The sequence below is a fragment of the Ctenopharyngodon idella genome, chromosome 15 (genome assembly GCF_019924925.1).
Source record: "Ctenopharyngodon idella isolate HZGC_01 chromosome 15, HZGC01, whole genome shotgun sequence".
Taxonomy (NCBI): Eukaryota; Metazoa; Chordata; class Actinopteri; order Cypriniformes; family Xenocyprididae; genus Ctenopharyngodon; species Ctenopharyngodon idella.
This window is the reverse complement of record NC_067234.1, coordinates 3,709,684-3,728,543: the sequence shown is the minus strand read 5'-3', so window position 1 is coordinate 3,728,543 and position 18,860 is coordinate 3,709,684. Positions and strand designations below refer to the sequence as shown.

Sequence of the window (18,860 nt, the reverse complement as noted above, 5' to 3'; positions counted from 1 at the left end):
GCAAAGTGCTGGTACTGTGGTATCCATTTGAAAGCATTATTGACTTATTTTACAACGATAGCAGTTTAAGATTGAACTTTGAAGTGTATATATATATATATATATATATATATATATATATACTTATCTCTCTAAAAAAAGAGAGGCAGACTTGATTATACTCCTGTCACATCGACTCCAATGTCTGCGTTAGAGGCTGTTGATGATGTAAATAATAATTCAAGTCCTCCACCTCCTTAGTTTAATGAAGGTGGACTGAAACAACCAAGTCTGAGAGGGGATGAGTCAATGGAATTAATTGTGGGGATGGTAGAACGAATGGGACGCTCTATTGGGGAGAGCGTTGCTTCCTGTTTAGAGTCTAAAATGTGTAGTTCAAGTAATACAGACTCATCTGTCTTGAACAGAGTTCTAAAATCTGAAATCAAAGAACCTGTTTGTTTTAGGGGTGATCGGACTGATCCATACACAATACACGAGTGGGAAGCCATAGTGCAGTCATATTTGCACAAAATAGGCACACCAGTCCAAGAACAAGCTGATGAAGTCATGAGTAGGCTTATGGGGCGGGCACGGGAAGTTGTGAGGGTGGGCTTGCGCAGTAACCCCTCTATTGATTTGTCCAAAAATCCAAGTCCTATTTTTGATTTGCTGAAGCAACACTTCAGTGACACAGCTTTTTCTAGCATGCCATTAGCTGATTTTTATGGCACACTCCCACACATTGGTGAGGACCCCTTTGATTATTGGTTGAGGCTAAATAGAGTCATGGACATGGCCGAGGACTGCTTAAAGAGACAAAATAAAAAGACTGATGATCTGTCCCGTGAGCTCACTGTAATGTTTATCAGACATTGTCCAGATCCTGAGCTTTCACTAATTTTCAAGTGCAGACCATTGGAACAGTGGACAGCAGCAGATGTCCATGCACGTTTGGAAGAGTATGGTAGAGAGAAACGATGTAGCTCTGTGTCTAGAGGTTCCCCAGCCATTCCTCTTCTGAAACAGGAAGTTGCTGTTCAGCCTACTGAAACAAAGGTTAAGACAACTGATAAACCTGAGTCTGTTCCATACCAAACTCCAACTGATGAGCATGTTGAACCCATGCAACGAATCTTAGCGATGCTAGAACGTGTCTTGGACCAAGGGCAATCAAGAAATCAGTCTGGTATGGAGCGTCATGCGTTTAGGTCACAGAGAAGCAGAGTGAGGCCTACTCTACCATGTGAGGTGTGTGGAGATACTGGCCACACCACCCATTTTCATTGCAGAGCAAATCATCTGTGTTTTCTTTGTTACAAAGCAGGTCATTCACGTGTGGAGTGTTCTAAAGCCAAAGCCTGCACAGCTGCCGATAGGATGCCTGAGTTGGATGCTCCTCCACGTACGGGAAACGAATAGGCCTGCATGTGGAGGGGGTGAATGTAAGGCCAAATGATGATCCCCCATCATTGTTGGATTGTGATCTGGAATCTCTCTATATAAGTGTATGTGAAGAGTATAGTTCCGAATGTACAGTTGTCTTGCAAAATACACAGAAACTTAAGCCATATGAGGATCTTTTCTACACTTCAGTGATTATTGGTGGAAAAGTTGAGGCAAAAGCAATGCTCGATAGTGGGTCAATGGCTTGCACCATGAGCTCTAAGATCTTACCACAACTGCTGAGTACTGGTGTGCTGTCAAACCTTTCATTTGCCACAACAGATGTTGTCTTAGTTGGATGTGGAGGCACCAGAACAAACCCATTAGGAGTGTGTGAGCTGGATATGGACGTGTACGGCTGTCACGTCACTGTTCCGACTTTGGTAGTCGATGGACAGAGTGATGATCTAATTCTTGGCAGTAACCTCTTGAAACATTTGATTCATCAGCTGAGAAGCTCTACAGAGTTACTAATAAGTATGTCTGACCGTGAGTACGCTAACAATGAACAAAACAAGTTACTGGACCTGCTAGCCAATGTGGAGAAGTGGAGAAATGGTACTGTCCCTGACTTAGTAGGAATTGTGAAAATCAAAAAGGCAGTGTCACTCGAGCCCATGACTGAAAACTTAGTTTGGGGCAGACTGCAAGGCACTCATGACATCTCAGCTGGCAGTGCTGTCATTTTGGAGCCCAGCAGAATAAAATCAAGGCCAAGGTCAGTGCTGGTTGGAAAAACAGTAGCTTTGATACGTAAGGATGGATGGGTCCCACTCAAAGTGATAAATCCTTCTGAGAAAGCAGTGACTTTGAAAAGAAATTCTACGCTTTCTGATGCTTTTCCTTGCATGGCCTTGCAGGATTTTGACAGCTCTGAAATTCCTGATGGTTGCTCATTTGATTTAGAACAAAATGTTCAGAGAACAGCTGATGTTTTAACTGACAGGCAGGATGAAATGAGTGTAACAGATGCTCTAAGCTTACCAGTCGAATCTGGATCGAATGACTCCGCTAATCACATGGCAGTCTTGCATGACTTGGGCTTAGCTGACTTGGATGTGGACTCTTGCGATGTGTCTGCTGACTGCAAAGCAAAACTTGTTCAGCTTATCTCTCAGTACCATTCTATCTTTTCCAGACACAAGTTGGACTGTGGAAAAGCAACAGGCTTTGTTAATCGCATTCGCCTGAGTGACGACAAACCCTTTCGGTTGCCGTATCGACGCCTTGCTCCAAATCAATATGACAAACTTAGACAGGCTTTGAATGAATGGAAGAGCGTGAAATCATACGGAAATCTAGTAGTGAGTTAGCATCACCTCTTGTCCTAGTCTGGAAGAAGTCAGGAGATTTGAGAATATGCACAGACTTTCGTTGGATTAATGCCCGCACAATCAAAGACGCGCATCCCCTTCCCCATCAAGCAGACGCTCTTGCTGCATTGGGTAGAAATGCTTATTTTTCAACTATGGACCTCACATCTGGCTACTATAATGTAGAAGTACATGAAGATGACCAGAAATACACAGCGTTCACATCACCTTTTGGGTTATACGAATATAATCGTTTACCGCAGGGGCTGTGTAACAGTCCGGCCACTTTCATGCGGATGATGTTGACGATATTTGGGGATCAGAATTTCAACAGCGAAGAAATGTCATCTCTTGAGGAGTTCTGTCAAATTTTTAGGTCACATCATTAGTGCGGATGGTATTGCTACCGATCCTGAAAAAATCCAAGCCATCGCTTCTGTCACTGAAGATGATCTGATGGTCGAAGGTACTAATGTCCCCTGCCGGCAGAAAATAAGATCTTTTCTGGGTATGGTAGTGTTTTACCAGCAGTTTATTGAGGAGTGTTCGGTTATTGCCAAACCATTGTTCAATCTTACTACTGGGACAAAGGCTCCACGTGGAAAATGGAAGCGTCGAACATATCAGAGGGAGTTGTTTTCTTCAGATTGGACTGAGGAGTGTAGGCAAGCTTTTGTACAACTGAAGAATGCCTTGCTTGAAAAAGTCGTTTTGTCCCATCAAATTTTGATGAGCCATTCTTGCTGTCAGTGGATGCGTCAAGTAATGGACTTGGGGCAGTTCTGTCCCAGCTTCCTGCTGGTGGAACAGTCGCTAGGCCAGTTGCTTTCGCGAGCAAGTCACTTACCTATGCTCAGTCACGATACCCTGCACATAGATTGGAGTTTTTCGCCATGAAATGGGCTATCTGTGACAAATTCCATCATTGGCTCAGAGGTCAGAAATTCACTGTCTGGACAGACAACAACCCATTAACATATATTCTGTCCAAAGCCAAATTGGATGCTTGCGAACACAGATGGGTTGCTAAACTAGCGCCATACCAGTTTGACATCAAGTACGTTCCTGGTCCAAAAAACGTAGTTGCTGACGCCCTGAGCCAAGAGCCCTTTGTGCACCCTAGTGTACTCCATCATCTGACGAGAGTTCCTTATAATAAATTGCTGGCAGAGGCTGAAGCTGTGCAAACAGACCATATTCAAGATGTCTTTCGCTGGTCTACTCACCCCTTTGACAGTACTCCTGATACTGAAGGAGTGGCTGTTGCCTGCCATACAGTTAAAGTCTCCATACCTGGCACAATGTCGAAGCAGGAAGTGGAAGCTGTTCTGCACTCCTGTAGGGACAGCAATGAGAACATCAAGTCGCATACCTTACTTCTGCCTCACCTTCCGCAAGCAATAATGCCATCAGAATCGCCAGACATTGATGTGCTCTCCCACAAGTATCTGATTAAGAAACAACAGGAAGACAATGTGTTGAGCAGGGTCATTTGCTTTGTCGAGAGGGGACGGAGACCTAACAGGAGGGGACGAATAAACGAACCAACGACTGTCTTGAAATTGATGAAACACTGGGGAAAACTACTGATGAAGAATGGTGTGTTGTACAGGGTTTCAAAGAATAGTGTAACCAAAAAGAAAACTTACCTGTATGTCGTGCCTGACGCAATGAAAACCATGGTGTTAAAAGGTGTTCATGACCAAGCAGGACATCAAGGTCAGCAGCGGACTCTTTATCTTGCTCGGCAAAGATTCTTTTGGTATGGCCTGGAGAAGGATGTGAGAGCGTATGTGAAGTGCTGTCGTCTGTGTGATCAGCAAGACACCAGAACCGGAGGGTCGTGCGTCGTTGGAGAACATCATATCAACAGAGCCCCTTGAACTAGTCTGTATAGACTTTTGGTCAGCGGAGGACTCTGCCAACCGGTCTCTGGATGTTCTTGTTGTAACAGATCACTTCACAAAAATGGCTAATGCTTTATTGTGTCCAAATCAGTCTGCCAAAGCAGTGGCACATCAATTGTGGCATAACTACTTTTGTGTTTATGGCTTCCCAGGGCGTATACACTCTGATAGAGGAGCCAACTTTGAGAGTGCCCTGATCACTGAGATGTTGAATGTCGCTGGAGTCCAAAAATCGAGAACAACTCCCTATCATCCGATGGGTAATGGAGCATGTGAGAGGATGAACAGGACGCTGGGCAACATGATATGTGCTCTGCCAGCAAAGACCAAGAATAAATGGCCGCAAGTACTCAAAACTCTAACTTTTGCCTATAATTGCACCGTCCATGAAACCACAGGGTATGCTCCTTTCCTGTTGATGTTTGGGAGGACTCCGCGCCTGCCCGTTGACCTGGTATTTGAAACTGTTCTGGACAGTCCTGATGTTAACTATGACAATTATATCCAGGCTCTTCGGAGAGATATGAAGGAGGCAATGCACGTTGCACAGGCATCTGCCACAAAACAGCTTAAGAGACATGCTGAATTGTACAATAGGAGAGTCAAGGGTGGACCAATTGATGTTGGTGATAGAGTTTTGCTTGTCAACAAGGGAGTACGTGGGAAACGGAAGCTTGCCGATCTTTGGGAGGATGCAGTGTACACTGTTGTTGGACTTAATGCAGACAGTCATACCTTCAGAATTCAGCACAGTCGTACTGGTGTTGTGAAGACTGTACATCGTAACCTTATAATGCCAGTAAACTTTCTTCCACTTCCTGATGATGACTTGGAAGGAGATACGACCGAAAACCACCTGAGTGACTCTGAGAGTGTTGATTCTGTGGTCGCTGATGTGTCGGAAGATACTTCTAATTACAGGACACAAGCGTGGGTATCACAGCTACCTTCCGATGGCACGAATGATGCAGACGTGCGATGTGGAGGAAGCTACAGATGTTGTTGAGGCTTTACAAGCCTTGGATACGGCTCAGTCTAATGAATTGGAGCAGGATGTGATTAGCAGCCCTGATACAACCCAGCTGAGAACCAAGGGTTATGATGATTTTGAGAGTTTGGACAGGAGTGTACCTGAATCTAGTGCAGAGCAAGTTGAAAGATCTGCTCCTGTCTCCTTGAGTGCTTCGATGCCTAATGGTGGTCACCATGAAGAAGCTAATTCAGTGTCGAATATAAGCGTCTATAACTTTCCTGCTGAACGTTCACTAAGTCGTGTGAAATCCAGAGCTGGTAGACTGTTTAAACCAGTTACGAGATTTATTGAGATAATGAACCAGCAAAAAGTTCTGGGGTAAACATAAATATGTTGCTTGAGTTTTTTTGTTTTTTTTTTCCTATGGTATACATTTTGCTCTATTGGTTAATGCAAATGTTACTGATATTGTTTATATTGGTGTGTTTTGGATGCTTTAAGGAAGTGTAATGTATTGATTTGAGATGAGAGTGAAGTCTCTCTGCCGAGTAACTTGTGTGTCCAAATGTATGAATTGTCATTGTTTAGCTAACATGTAATGGGCATGTTTGTCTAAGAGTGTCTAGGGGATTGGCCACCTTCTTTTCACTTTAATTCCTGTGGGGAATAGTGTCTATACTGAATTGAACTGACAATTTCATGGAGTTTTGAACACTATATATATATATATATATATATATATATTTTCTCTTTCTTCTCTCTTCCTATTACTGTATATGGTTCTTGAGGTCATGTACCTGATGTTATTTTGTGGTCAGTGTTTTCACTCTTATGTTGCTCTAGTACTTATTTTATTTTGTGAGTACCTGTTTGCGGAAGCAAGTGGAAATCAGCAGGGGGGAGTGTAACAGGGTTAAAAAGGTGTTTCCACTTGCTACACATTTTCATGTATGGCCCCTTTAATTGCACTCAACCTGCACACTCCACCCATAGAATGAACTGGTTCCAGTAGGGTCATTTAGATTCACGCCAGCCGAGAGAGTGAATGGCTGTGGTGAGTGAGTGCTCCGTGATAACCATTTTATGGACTAATATTGATATAGATATGTGTTTAAAGGTATATTGTATGATTTGTGTTTTTGCTTCATCACATTTGTGGTAACATCAAGTTTGTTCACCTCATTATAGAACACGCACGAGGGTGATTTGCGAATCTGATCACCGCTGTTTAATATGTTGTCAACAGGTACATATTTCTCAATTGTGTTATTGTATAACTGTTCATATAAATGTTAATCAATTTAGATTCACGCCAGCCGAGAGAGTGAATGGCTGCGAACACGCACAAGGGTGATTTGCGAATCTGATCACTGCTGTTTAATATGTTGTCAACAGAATAAAAGCCTGTCTTCAAGCGCGACTTGGTGTCCATCCTGACTTTTACACAACACAACGCAGAGACAGCCCCGTTACATCAGCGTCGCGGCTGACTTATGCCTAAACTACAGTTGATTCTAGGAAACAGTTTATAATGTTTTCATTAGTATGCATGCACGATTTGTGCAGTCGTCTTTAACAATGACAGATACTTAGTGTAACAGCAGAGCAACCTTTAGCTATCATCTACAATGAGTTCAGCTCGTTGTGCTCTTCCTTTGTACCCTGTGCTGTAACAGCTGATAGGCCTATATAAATGTGTCTGTGTGGACATAATATTTTTGTAACCTACAGACTACTGGTGTGATTATCCTTATGTTAGCTTACCTGTTCAGACAAACATTCTCTGGTTTTCAGGTTGGTGACAAATTCTGAAAATATTGCTGAAACTATATTGTCTTTTCATGGTTTCCGTTTATATATATATATATATATATATATATATATATAAAGAAAGATACACTGACACCACAAGGTTTAATTTTTCAATTGCACAATAAAACCAAGCATCCCAGAACACCTGAATGAGTTAAAGTAGATTATACTGATTTCATATAACAAATAAATGGGAAAATAAATAACATATTGTTAAACACGCAGCTGCCATTTCAATGATGTATTGCTATGTTCTTCTGTTACCTCACCTTACGAAGATTTAAAATGGGGTCATCCCTCCAAATGAAAGAAATAATGTCCAAAATCAGTGGCCTAATAAAGATTTTTGCAACCTTTTGTTATTCTCTGCCATGCGTTGTTTTGACCATGTGTGACTTGTGTACCTGGATATACAATGATGATCAGTGATATAAATAGACAATTTATTTTGATACACAAACATTCATTATTTGGCATATATTCAGGTTGAATGTGAAACTTTTTCCCAGTCATCTCAATGGCAAAATGTGTCCCAGTCAACCTGAATTCACTGGTCATTAATGTTCTTCATGGGGTTTTAATTAGGGGCACATTTGGCCTGGAATAAAGATGGAAATATGGCCTTGATTTGCTTTTGATTTATAGATGCTTTGTATAATGTGTGATGGAGTGAACATATGATATTGTGTGAGACATTTAATGACATTTAATTTAATTTTGATTTTGTACAAAAAGATGGGCCATGGACTTGCCAACAACAAACTTTGGCTACTGTAGCAGTCCCTTAATATATGAAAATATGACACATAAAGCTATTCTTAAATCAAAAAATTACATTTTTAGTCTTAAAGATTTTGATATTTTTACCACTCTTTGAATTTTAATGACTTTTTTTTATTTACTTTAAACTATTTTTATAACAACAAAACGTTATCTTTTTACAGACAGTGGCCATCAAAATAATTTGCACAAATGCATTTGCATTAAATACTATTTGAATGTCTGGAATCACTGTAGTTTTTTTTGTTGTTGTTGTTTGTTTGTTTTTTAAGAAATGAATTTCACAAGGGTGAAGTTTATTCACGAAGGATTAATTAAATAGATAAAAAAAAAAAAAAAAGGAAAAAGACATTTCTAATGTTACAAAAGATTTCTATTTCAATACTTCAAACTTGCTGTTCTGTGAATCAACAGGCACTGTATCATGGTTTCCTGTTTTCAGCACTGATAATAGTAGCTAAGAATGTTTTTTGAGCAGCAAAGCAGCATATTAGAATGATTTCTGAAGGATCATGTGACACTGAAGACTGGAGTAACAGGAATAAACAGCCATTTAAAATATATTAAAATAGAAAACAATCACAATATTACTGTTTTGCCTACAAACCCGATTCCAAAAAAGTTGGGACACTGTACAAAGTGTGAATAAAAAAGGAATGCAATGATGTGGAAGTTTCAAATTTCAATATTTTATTCAGAATACAATATAGATGACATATCAAATGTTTAAACTGAGAAAATGTATCATTTTAAGGGAAAAAATAAGTTGATTTTAAATTTCATGGCATCAACACATCTCAAAAAAGTTGGGACAAGGCCATGTTTACCGTTGTGTGGCATCCCCTCTTCTTTTTATAACAGTCTGCAAACATCTGGGGACTGAGGAGACAAGTTGCTCAAGTTTAGGAATAGGAATGTTGTCCCATTCTTGTCTAATACAGGCTTCTAGTTGCTCAACTGTCTTAGGTCTTCTTTGTCGCATCTTCCTCTTTATGATGCGCCAAATGTTTTCTATGGGTGAAAGATCTGGACTGCAGGCTGGCCATTTCAGTACCCGGATCCTTCTTCTACGCAGCCATGATGTTGTAATTGATGCAGTATTTGGTCTGGCATTGTCATGTTGGAAAATGCAAGGTCTTCCCTGAAAGAGACAACGTCTGGATGGGAGCATATGTTGTTCTAGAACTTGGATATACCTTTCAGCATTGATGGTGCCTTTCCAGATGTGTAAGTTGCCCATGCCACACGCACTCATGCAACCCCATACCATCAGAGATGCAGGCTTCTGAACTGAGCGCTGATAACAACTTGGGTTGTCCTTGTCCTCTTTAGTCCGGATGACATGGCGTCCCATTTTTCCAAAAAGAACTTCAAATTTTGATTCGTCTGACCATAGAACGGTTTTCCACTTTGCCACAGTCCGTTTTAAATTAACCTTGGCCCAGAGAAAACGCCTGCACTTCTGGATCATGTTTAGATATGGCTTCTTTTTTGACCTATAGAGTTTTAGCCGGCAACGATGAATGGCACGGTGGATTGTGTTCACCGACAATGTTTTCTGGAAGTATTCCTGAGCCCGTGTTGTGATTTCCATTACAGTAGCGTTCCTGTATGTGATGCAGTGCCGTCTAAGGGCCCGAAGATCACGGGCATCCAGTATGGTTTTCCGGCCTTGACCCTTACGCACAGAGATCGTTCCAGATTCTCTAAATCTTTGGATGATATTATGCACTGTAGATGATGATAACTTCAAACTCTTTGCAATTTTTCTCTGAGAAACTCCTTTCTGATATTGCTCCATTATTTTTCGCTGCAGCATTGGGGGAATTGGTGATCCTCTGCCCATCTTGACTTCTGAGAGACACTGCCACTCTGAGAGGCTCTTTTTATACCCAATCATGTTGCCAGTTGACCTAATAAGTTGCAAATTGGTCCTCCAGCTGTTCCTTATATGTACATTTAACTTTTCTGGCCTCTTATTGCTACCTGTCCCAACTTTTTTGGAATGTGTAGCTCTCATGAAATCCAAAATGAGCCAATATTTGGCATGACATTTCAAAATGTCTCACTTTCAACATTTGATATGTTATCTATATTCTATTGTGAATAAAATATAAGTTTGTGAGATTTGTAAATTATTGCATTCCTTTTTATTCACAATTTGTACAGTGTCCCAACTTTTTTGGAATCGGGTTTGTATTTTTGATCAAATAAATGCAACCATGGTAAGCCTAATAATAAACAATTTTATTAATCCTTTTGAAGAGCAATAGGCCTACATCATATCAAAATGAACAAGAATTTAAGAACAACACCAGAATAGCTCAAAAACATTTATACAGGTTTATTTCAGTTGTTAAAGGCAGTAATGTACTTATGATAACAACTAATAAGATACCGAGTTTTAAAACATCGCAAAGGAAGAGTACAACGAGCTGAACTCATTGTAGACGATAGCTGAAGGTTGCTCTGCTGTTACACAAAGTATCTGTCATTGTTAAAGACGACTGCACAAATTGTGCATACTAATGAAATCATTATAAACTGTTTAGTTTAGGCATAAGTCAGCCACGACGCTGAGAATATAGTTACTTTTATGGAATAATCCACTAATGTCTTGAGGTACAATGTGAACTAAAATTCTCAGTTGCACGTGCAATCGCGCATGTCTGAGAAACTCGTTAATATTCATGTATGCTCCGCCTTTGGAAACTGAAAATCTCAGAAACCGAAAATCTCGTAACACCTGTTCGCTTACATAACTGTAAAAAAACCTCTGCGTTTTTATTATTACAGTAGAGTGGAGCTCTATCTGCAGGCGCGGATTAACGCACAGGCTTACCTAGGCTGCAGCCTATGGGCCCCACGTGTGCAGGGGCCCCGGATTGGCCAGGCTATTTTTTTTTTTTTTAATTTACAGCGCGAACAAAAAAAGACCCTCATTGGCCCATAAGAAACATTAAAAAATCAGGTGATTGGATAGATGTGACATTTGGGTCACATCTGTCCAATCAGCTGCTGATCAAATCATGTTAATCATTATGTCACTGCTATTGCTAGGCGGCATAGGGGCAAAATGTCAGAAAGAAATTACGATAGTGGAGCACAAAAAATCGGAAAATACAAAGGTTAAAACAACAACGTGAACAAGATATACTGAAAAAAATACCTAAATTGACATAATACTTCAAGGGCTTGGATACATCAAGACGTGGCGAAGTCACGCAGTTCGTGAGGGAGAGATCGTTAACGCAGGAAATACAAACATTCGCCTATCATTCATCGACCATCAAATACGGCTTATCACTTGAAACATGTAAGTAGTAGCAACTTTACAAGTCCGCTAATGTTAGCCTGGTAGTCCTAGATAAATGTGCACTATTATTTGGTGCATATCCGTTTGTGTGGAGAGCGCGCTCGCTGCATGACATGGAGGCGCAGGTGCGATAACTTAAAATACTCCGTCATTTTGGTCATACAGATAAGAGTAATACAAACTGTAAAGGGTCTACTTTTATTTCTGTAAACTCACAATAACAGAAAACGGTGTGCTTTTGTGAAATGAAAAACCAGGATGCGCGTTCTGTCATCTCTGTGAACTTGAGCACGTAACAAACATGAACCGTACTTCCCTCACAGACACGAGAAATATATCTGTAGAAAGCTTGAAACAATAAATTATTAAAATGTTTAGAAAGTCTGCTTGCTGTTTTTTCACTACACACTCATAATAAATACGTTTACTGGTGCGCTGTGGCAAGTTTTATGCTGATTAGGCTATGTATCATAGGCGGAGCTGGGGAAGGCTTAGCCTTCCCCTGGCAATGGGTCAAAAATTAACGGGGGCTTTAGCCAAAAATGCGTCTGCACATTTAAACTAAATCTAGTAATAAAGTGAAAATAAAAATTAAATGAAAAGTGTTGGTTGCGGCATTTAATATAGATCTTGCGCCCTATAACCAATCACACACGATTCTGTTGAGCTTACAACTGCAATGGCCAATCAGAGGTGTTCAGATTAGTCGCTGAAACGCAGGAGTTTTGTTCAGTGCGCGAGCTGAACTCTGAATTCTAACTGAATTCTGCACTCTCGCTAATGCTCTCAGTCTCATCATAAACAGATTTGGTGATTGTGCTCTTGAGAGCGTCGAAACTAATAAACAGGTTTTCTATTTACAACGCATTTTTGAGCAATGTAGCCAATCACAAACTTACTTGATGATTTCTTGAACGCATGAGTTTTTGTCCAGTGCTGAGATCTGCATACTCAAATCCTCTCGTTATAATTTACCTTTTAACAAAAAAATATATTTATTATGTAGGCCAAAGATATTCATTGTTCAGTCAGCTTAATCGATTAGCAAAACCTTGTGAGATCGCAATCAATTAAGATGAGTGACAGTTTAGTGGTTATAGGGAGCGCTTTTATGCTCTTTCTAGGCTTTATAGTATGGAAGCTCGTTTTCGCCACTTAATAAAAAACAAAAAAAACAGTAATTGCGACTTAATCTCAGAATTCTGACTTTTTTTCTCACTATTGCGAGTTATAAAGTTAGAATTGCCAGATATAAACTCGCAATATAGTAACAATTCCGACTTTTTTTCTCGCAATTGCGAGTTTATATCTCAGAATTGTGACTTTATAACTCGCAATTGTGAGAAAAAAAAGTCAGAATTGCAAGATAAAAAGTCACAATGTTGAGATAAAAAGTCGCAATTACGGTTTTTAATTTTTTATTTAATGGTGGAAACGGGCTTCCATAATAGGCCTAATTCATTCAGAATTTGAAGATCACATTTGTTTTGCATTTATATTGGGATGTGTAGGCTATAGGTTGCTGATAGGCGACACGTAACTATTTCATGACATAGACTCTATGTTTTCATGGAGGAATCGCATCTAGCCTTACCCTAGAGTTGGTTCACCCTCCGCCTATGCTATGTTATATATTGGTTTATATGATTTATGATTTTCAATTTCACATTTTACCTATGCAACGTGGTGGTAATTGTCTTACTGTGGTGGTCCACCAGTTGAAGGGACATAGAAGAAAAACTGTAGTATTGGCTGTCTCGATGAGCGTGTGCCAGTTAACCTTAATATTTGCGTGTGGACCATGTATGGCACTAAATACATTTTTTCAAGAAAGCATAATGATTAAGGTGGGGGGCCTCACACAAAGAGCAGCCTAGGGGCCCCTGACCACCTTAATCCGCCCCTGTCTATCTGTATTGTAATAGGATGTCAAGATGCTAGTCCGTGCTAACTAGTTGAAGTATTCTCTCTGTAACAGTAAACACACATTGTAATGTCAAACAATGATATAGCCATTTTTTACTTTGTCAATAGTTATGACGAAAAACTCTGTACACATCTGGCCTAAATGTTTATCTTTCAGCTTCACTTGGCATTCTGATACAGTTCCCAAAGGTGCACCTACATAAAGTATAACTGTGACGCTGCTATTAAATAATGCAAACTAAGGTGACACTTACTATAGAGAAACGTCGTACTCCAGTCGTGATTGCGAATCAGTTTCTGGTTGATCGACTACTTCAGATGTTTCATCGTCGGACTCAGGCTCAAATTGATACGGTAAAATCGATGCTATCTTTTCTGTCCATACATTGTATACAATGTCTTGCGAACTGATAGCTGTCATTCAGTTATGGCAATGGGCGCACGCTGCACGCAGTAGACCAATCATAATGGATTGGGCCATCTGAATCAGAGAGGTGTAGGCTCACGGAAAGGAGGGGTTTAGAGAGACTGATGGGTGCGTGTATATATATATATATATATATATATATATATATATATATATATATATAAATTCAGTTTTTAAATTCAAATCAAAAGAAGAGAAAGAAGAAGATGTTTGTGCGGTTTGGAGCGGACGCGAGCAAAACGGATTATTTTCCAAGAGATATGTATGGGGTCATTTCGACAAAACAGTTCTGGTAAGCATCGACGCACATTTACATTTGTAGTATTTTTACTTAGCAGACGCTTATAAAGGAACTTCCTAAAAGTTAACTTCACGTGACTGCCGCGAACGCAGCTTTCTTGGCTTGCCTGAAAACTTTCGGTATGCCACCTATACAGCTAATAAACTGACAATTTTTTTTTTTTTTTTTTTTTTTTTTTTTTTTGTATCTTTGATCTAAGTGTAACGGTGTGTAAAAGTGTTAAATTGATGTAAAAATGGGGACAGCGCCATCTGTCTGCTGCGTGATGGCATATAGCACGTGAAATGGGACCGCCCAAAGCAGAGATAATGATACATGCTGTGGGTAAGTCGTACGTTTTCAGCAGCCGGAGAATTATAGTTAAAATGATTAAAAACACATAACTAACTGCTTTATTGCTGATTTATCCTGCAATGAACTTCTTGTAGAACTGTTGATATGTTGGCGTCGAATGTGGCGTTTTATGTTGAGTTATTTTTAGTTTGTATTATGAGGCCTAGTCGTAATTCATTTGTGCATTGTCTTTGTTTTATGTAGAAGTGATTTTAATTCTCCGTGCAGTTTCCCTTATTTCTACGTGTTCTCCATTGTGCAGGTATGTTGTAAGATGTGTTGTTTTCATGTTTAATGTATTAATTAATTGTTCAAATGGAATTGTATATGTTCGCCGCTAGGTGGGGATGTTTACCCTTCGAATTGAACTTAATTTAATTGAAATGTTCAGTTTTTCACTTATTTGTGATCAATTCATTGAAATATCTATTGAAGTTGTCAAATTGAAAAATTGTTAACACTATACGATCACAATGCATAAAGATTTAATTGATTTGAAAAGACTAAAAAAGAAAGAACTGTTTAAAATAAACAGCAGAGATGATGAGACATGCTGTGGAAGTGATTTTAATTCTCCGTGCAGTTGCTCTTATTTCTACGTGTTCTCCATTGTGCAGCAGAAAGACCACCCAGGCAAGACCGTCACATAAGCATTGTTATGTGGATCTCAATTGTTTACGCTGTACTAAACTTTGACGAGCAACACTCCGATCTGCAAACAAAGCTGAGGAAGAGGATGATGACGGTCCTGCATACACAAGGAGAAAGAGCAGGTTTGGTTTTAGTTTCCACGCTCATATTTTTATAAATGCAATTGTAATAAGCAAAAGTTGTTTTATTCCATGTTTCTTCAGTGAAGAGGATTTGTTTATACTGTCATAAAATATCATTGTTTTCAAATAACCTCAATTAACTAAATACATAAGCTAGTTTAACTTTTTTTTTTTTTTTTTTTTTTTTTTTTTTTTAAATGATGGAAATGTACTGCAATCCATGCATTAGTATGTCTGAGATCATCTTCAGTTGATAAATGTAAGCAGATTTTACATTTACAGATGCTCATGACTGCTAAAACATGGACAACACAAACACACAATCACAGCTTTCTTAATAGATACTTGTATACTATTTGCTCTTTACAAGTGGAATGTAAACCTGAGTAAACGTCGCTACTTTAATGATTATTTCTAAGTTTTCTGAGCGATGTAAACTGCTGTCATCCACATCACATCATTGCCCTAACTGACGTTACCAGAAGAATCCTTTCAGGGTGGCAGATATTCACAAGCGTCTGGAGCAAACTTATGTAAGTAAAGCAAAGCATTTCTGATTTTTTTTTTTTCTTATTTGCTTTTGTAAGGATATCTTAATGAAGAAAATGTAGGGCATAGGGTTGGGAATCGTGAGAAATTTTCCGATTGCTGTTCTGCCTAACGATTCCGGTTCCATTAAAATAAATAAACAACTAATAAAAAATAGTAGTAAGGGAAAAATGCACAATACTTGACACAAACAGTCCTTTTTGTGTTTATTATTCTTGTAAAATGACTGTTAATCTCAACAAATTCGATGCATTTTTAACAGTAAATTTGTTGCCACCTAGTGGCGTAACAATGCAATCGATACAGTCGTTATTTGAAGTCCAGTTACTTTCAGAAGGTAATTTATTATACATAAACATCAGAGTTTCTATCTGAATAATAAGCTTTTGTATACCATAATTGGAATAGGCCTATTTGTCACACAGAAATAATGATACTGTGCGTTTGAAAAGATTGTTTGTGAAGCTGTTTATATCTACACATGACAACTCTTGTAACAGCCAAAACTGTGTGTTTACATGCATCACATTATGGTGCGTTGTGCCCTTTAAGAGACTGATCACTTCTCTTAGCGCGCGCTATGCGGTGATGACGTAGAAGAACTACGTGACTGTGAGATGAGAACCACGATAGATGATGAATGTGCTCTCCCATTTTTGTTATAATATTGCTTTATTTTTATTTGTGACGCTAAGAAAGAGTCAATCTCTCATGTATGAGAGGAGCGCGTTCCTGTGTACCTGCCATTAAACGAGTGGAAATACAGACTTTTCGCCTGCAAGCTCTTTCATTCCATTGATTTAACTGGCGTTCTCTGGGCCAAAGCGTTATACTCTCTTTAGATCAACGGCAGCGCGAACGCAGATTTGAATGTCGCGATTTTATTTTTGTCAAAGGTTTAATATACACGGGTGAATCATTGTCATTTAGAATTAGATCATGTGGGTGATGAAATCGAGAACGTGATCTTTTAAAGATTAATCGTGCAGCTTTGGGCACCTCTCTCTCGCTCTCTCTGCATTGAAATCTGACGTATATGAGTAGTGCGAGGGCTTTTCAGTGCATTCATTGCTATAATATTCATGATGTGAGCTGTCTCTATTAAAGGATACGCTCCCCACACTTCGCCCACCCATCACACCAGAACCGTTTTCGGAACCGAAACTCAGAAATCTTGCGTGGTTCCGGTTCTTTTTTGTTAAGCGCACTGATCTGAGAAATGTGATTTTATTCCTACGTTCATGTGAATAAATTAGCAGTAGCTTTATCTAAGATTAGTAAACCTTTACAATCTTTCTTTACTTACAGACTGAACTGGATGCTTACTGAAGAGTGAGCTTCAACACTTAAGGTAACTTCAGTTGAGTTGAAATGCAAGTTGTGTGATGTCTCCTCAGATAACTGGACACAGACTTGACTTTCTCTTTTCTACATCCACTGTTGGTTATACACTTTTGTGTTTTTGGTTTTCTAGGTTTGTACAAAGTTACACCATATCACTGAAAACGGCACGCATCAACAAGATTCCAGAGACTTTGCGTGACATTTTAAATGTTTATGATCTTCAGGTGAGTTGAAATTTGTCAACACTGTCTTCACTGTATATAAATTTAAGTTGGCTTGCTTGTTTAACATGTTAATTTTTACTTGACTTTGAAGGGTGTGCATGATGTCAACATGAAAGGCACTGTAGCCCTCCGTGCTTCTCAGTGTACCTGTGTGAAGAGGACCCACAATTCTTCAAGACTTGAAATGTAAGTATTCATTGCATTAACAGAATTGCTAGTATCGGTGAATGCAACTGTCTACCTTTAGTCTACTAAATGAAACTTACAGTTGGACCCTCTATGCTTATTTCAGGAGGCGTTGGGAGAGCCAGACATCACTCATTTTGTCATTGTGATCAACGAATGAACAAGTCCTTCAAGCACTGCAGTTGTTATAGAAGATGATCTTCAGTTTTAGCATGTTCAGAAGCATTTGTTCACATAGTCACAGGGTTTTAAAAATAAAAGACTAATCTTCAAAAAAAAATCTTCAATTGTACAGCTGAAGGTTTATTTTATTTTATTTTATTTATTTTTTATTTTTAGGTTTTGTTGTTGTTGTTGTTTTTGTTTTTTGAGTTAGTATTTTTATGTAATGAAGTACTGCAGAGGTGCCCGATCCTGTTCCTGGAGATCTACCTGCCTGCAGAATTCAGCTAAGTTATTGAGCTAATTATTTTGCTAAGTACAAAATGTGTTTAACAGCAAAACTTTTTTCCATTTACCAATGTGTTTAAAACATTTATTTTTAAGTTTGTCTATACTTATTAAATTTTACAGTCTGTGTATAAGTAAATACTGGTGTATAATTTTTCAAAATGTGGTAAATATTTTATTTACAATAATTGTATAACAACTGCTGTTATTTGATGTAATATAGTTTTGTAATTGTTTTGTAAATAAAATGTTTTATTTTATTAGAGGTGTCGCTGCAAGGCAGAACCTGATTTCACCAAGTGCAACATGTTCCTGGATCAACATCTTTGTCAAGTTTAGGCTTACAACGAGGGTTAGGTGCTTCTATATCGGTGTTATTAACCTATCATTTCCCTCTGATTTTACGGATAACTTATGGGTAGGGTTAGATTTAGGAGTAGGGATATGGTTAAGAATACATTTTTGGACAGGAATGTTGTTCCACACTCAACAAAATATGTTGACCCAAGAACGTGCAAACAACTCAGAAAAATATACATTTTTCAGGAAAATATGTTCTGTGAGTCATTTCAATAACATCCACACAGCTCCTCTTGTAGTTCAAACTGTCAGAAAATAGGATATCTGACTGATAATTAGTGATTTCTCGTGATACCTGACGGTCCACTGCGGTAAGTCTATGGAAATAAAAACCAAAAGTGAATTTATCGAAAACAAACCTGATTTTTCCCGTTACGTTAAAATGCTGTAGTTTTACAACGTTTTATAAAGCCTGTTTAAACCCCACATAAGTATGTTTGTGTACGTTAATGTTGTTTGGC

The 18,860-nt window shown here is 38.9% G+C and overlaps 1 protein-coding gene and 1 long non-coding RNA gene across 8 annotated transcripts in view; one reads left to right on the top strand and one right to left on the bottom strand.

Moving 5' to 3' along the window:
• Positions 1-18,860, bottom strand: part of LOC127496305 (sialic acid-binding Ig-like lectin 14) — a 139,998-nt gene that overhangs the window by 24,270 nt on the left and 96,868 nt on the right. The gene's annotated exons all lie outside the window — the stretch shown is intronic.
• On the top strand, positions 12,779-18,322 carry LOC127496323 (uncharacterized). 3 transcript variants are annotated; one of them, XR_007925289.1, is made up of 6 exons: positions 12,779-14,775; positions 15,131-15,819; positions 17,144-17,186; positions 17,310-17,403; positions 17,495-17,589; positions 17,696-18,321. It is a non-coding gene; the product is annotated as an uncharacterized LOC127496323 (long non-coding RNA). The 3 variants fall into 3 exon arrangements; XR_007925288.1 differs by having other exon boundaries at positions 14,001-15,286; positions 15,706-15,819; positions 17,696-18,319; XR_007925287.1 differs by having other exon boundaries at positions 14,001-15,819; positions 17,696-18,322.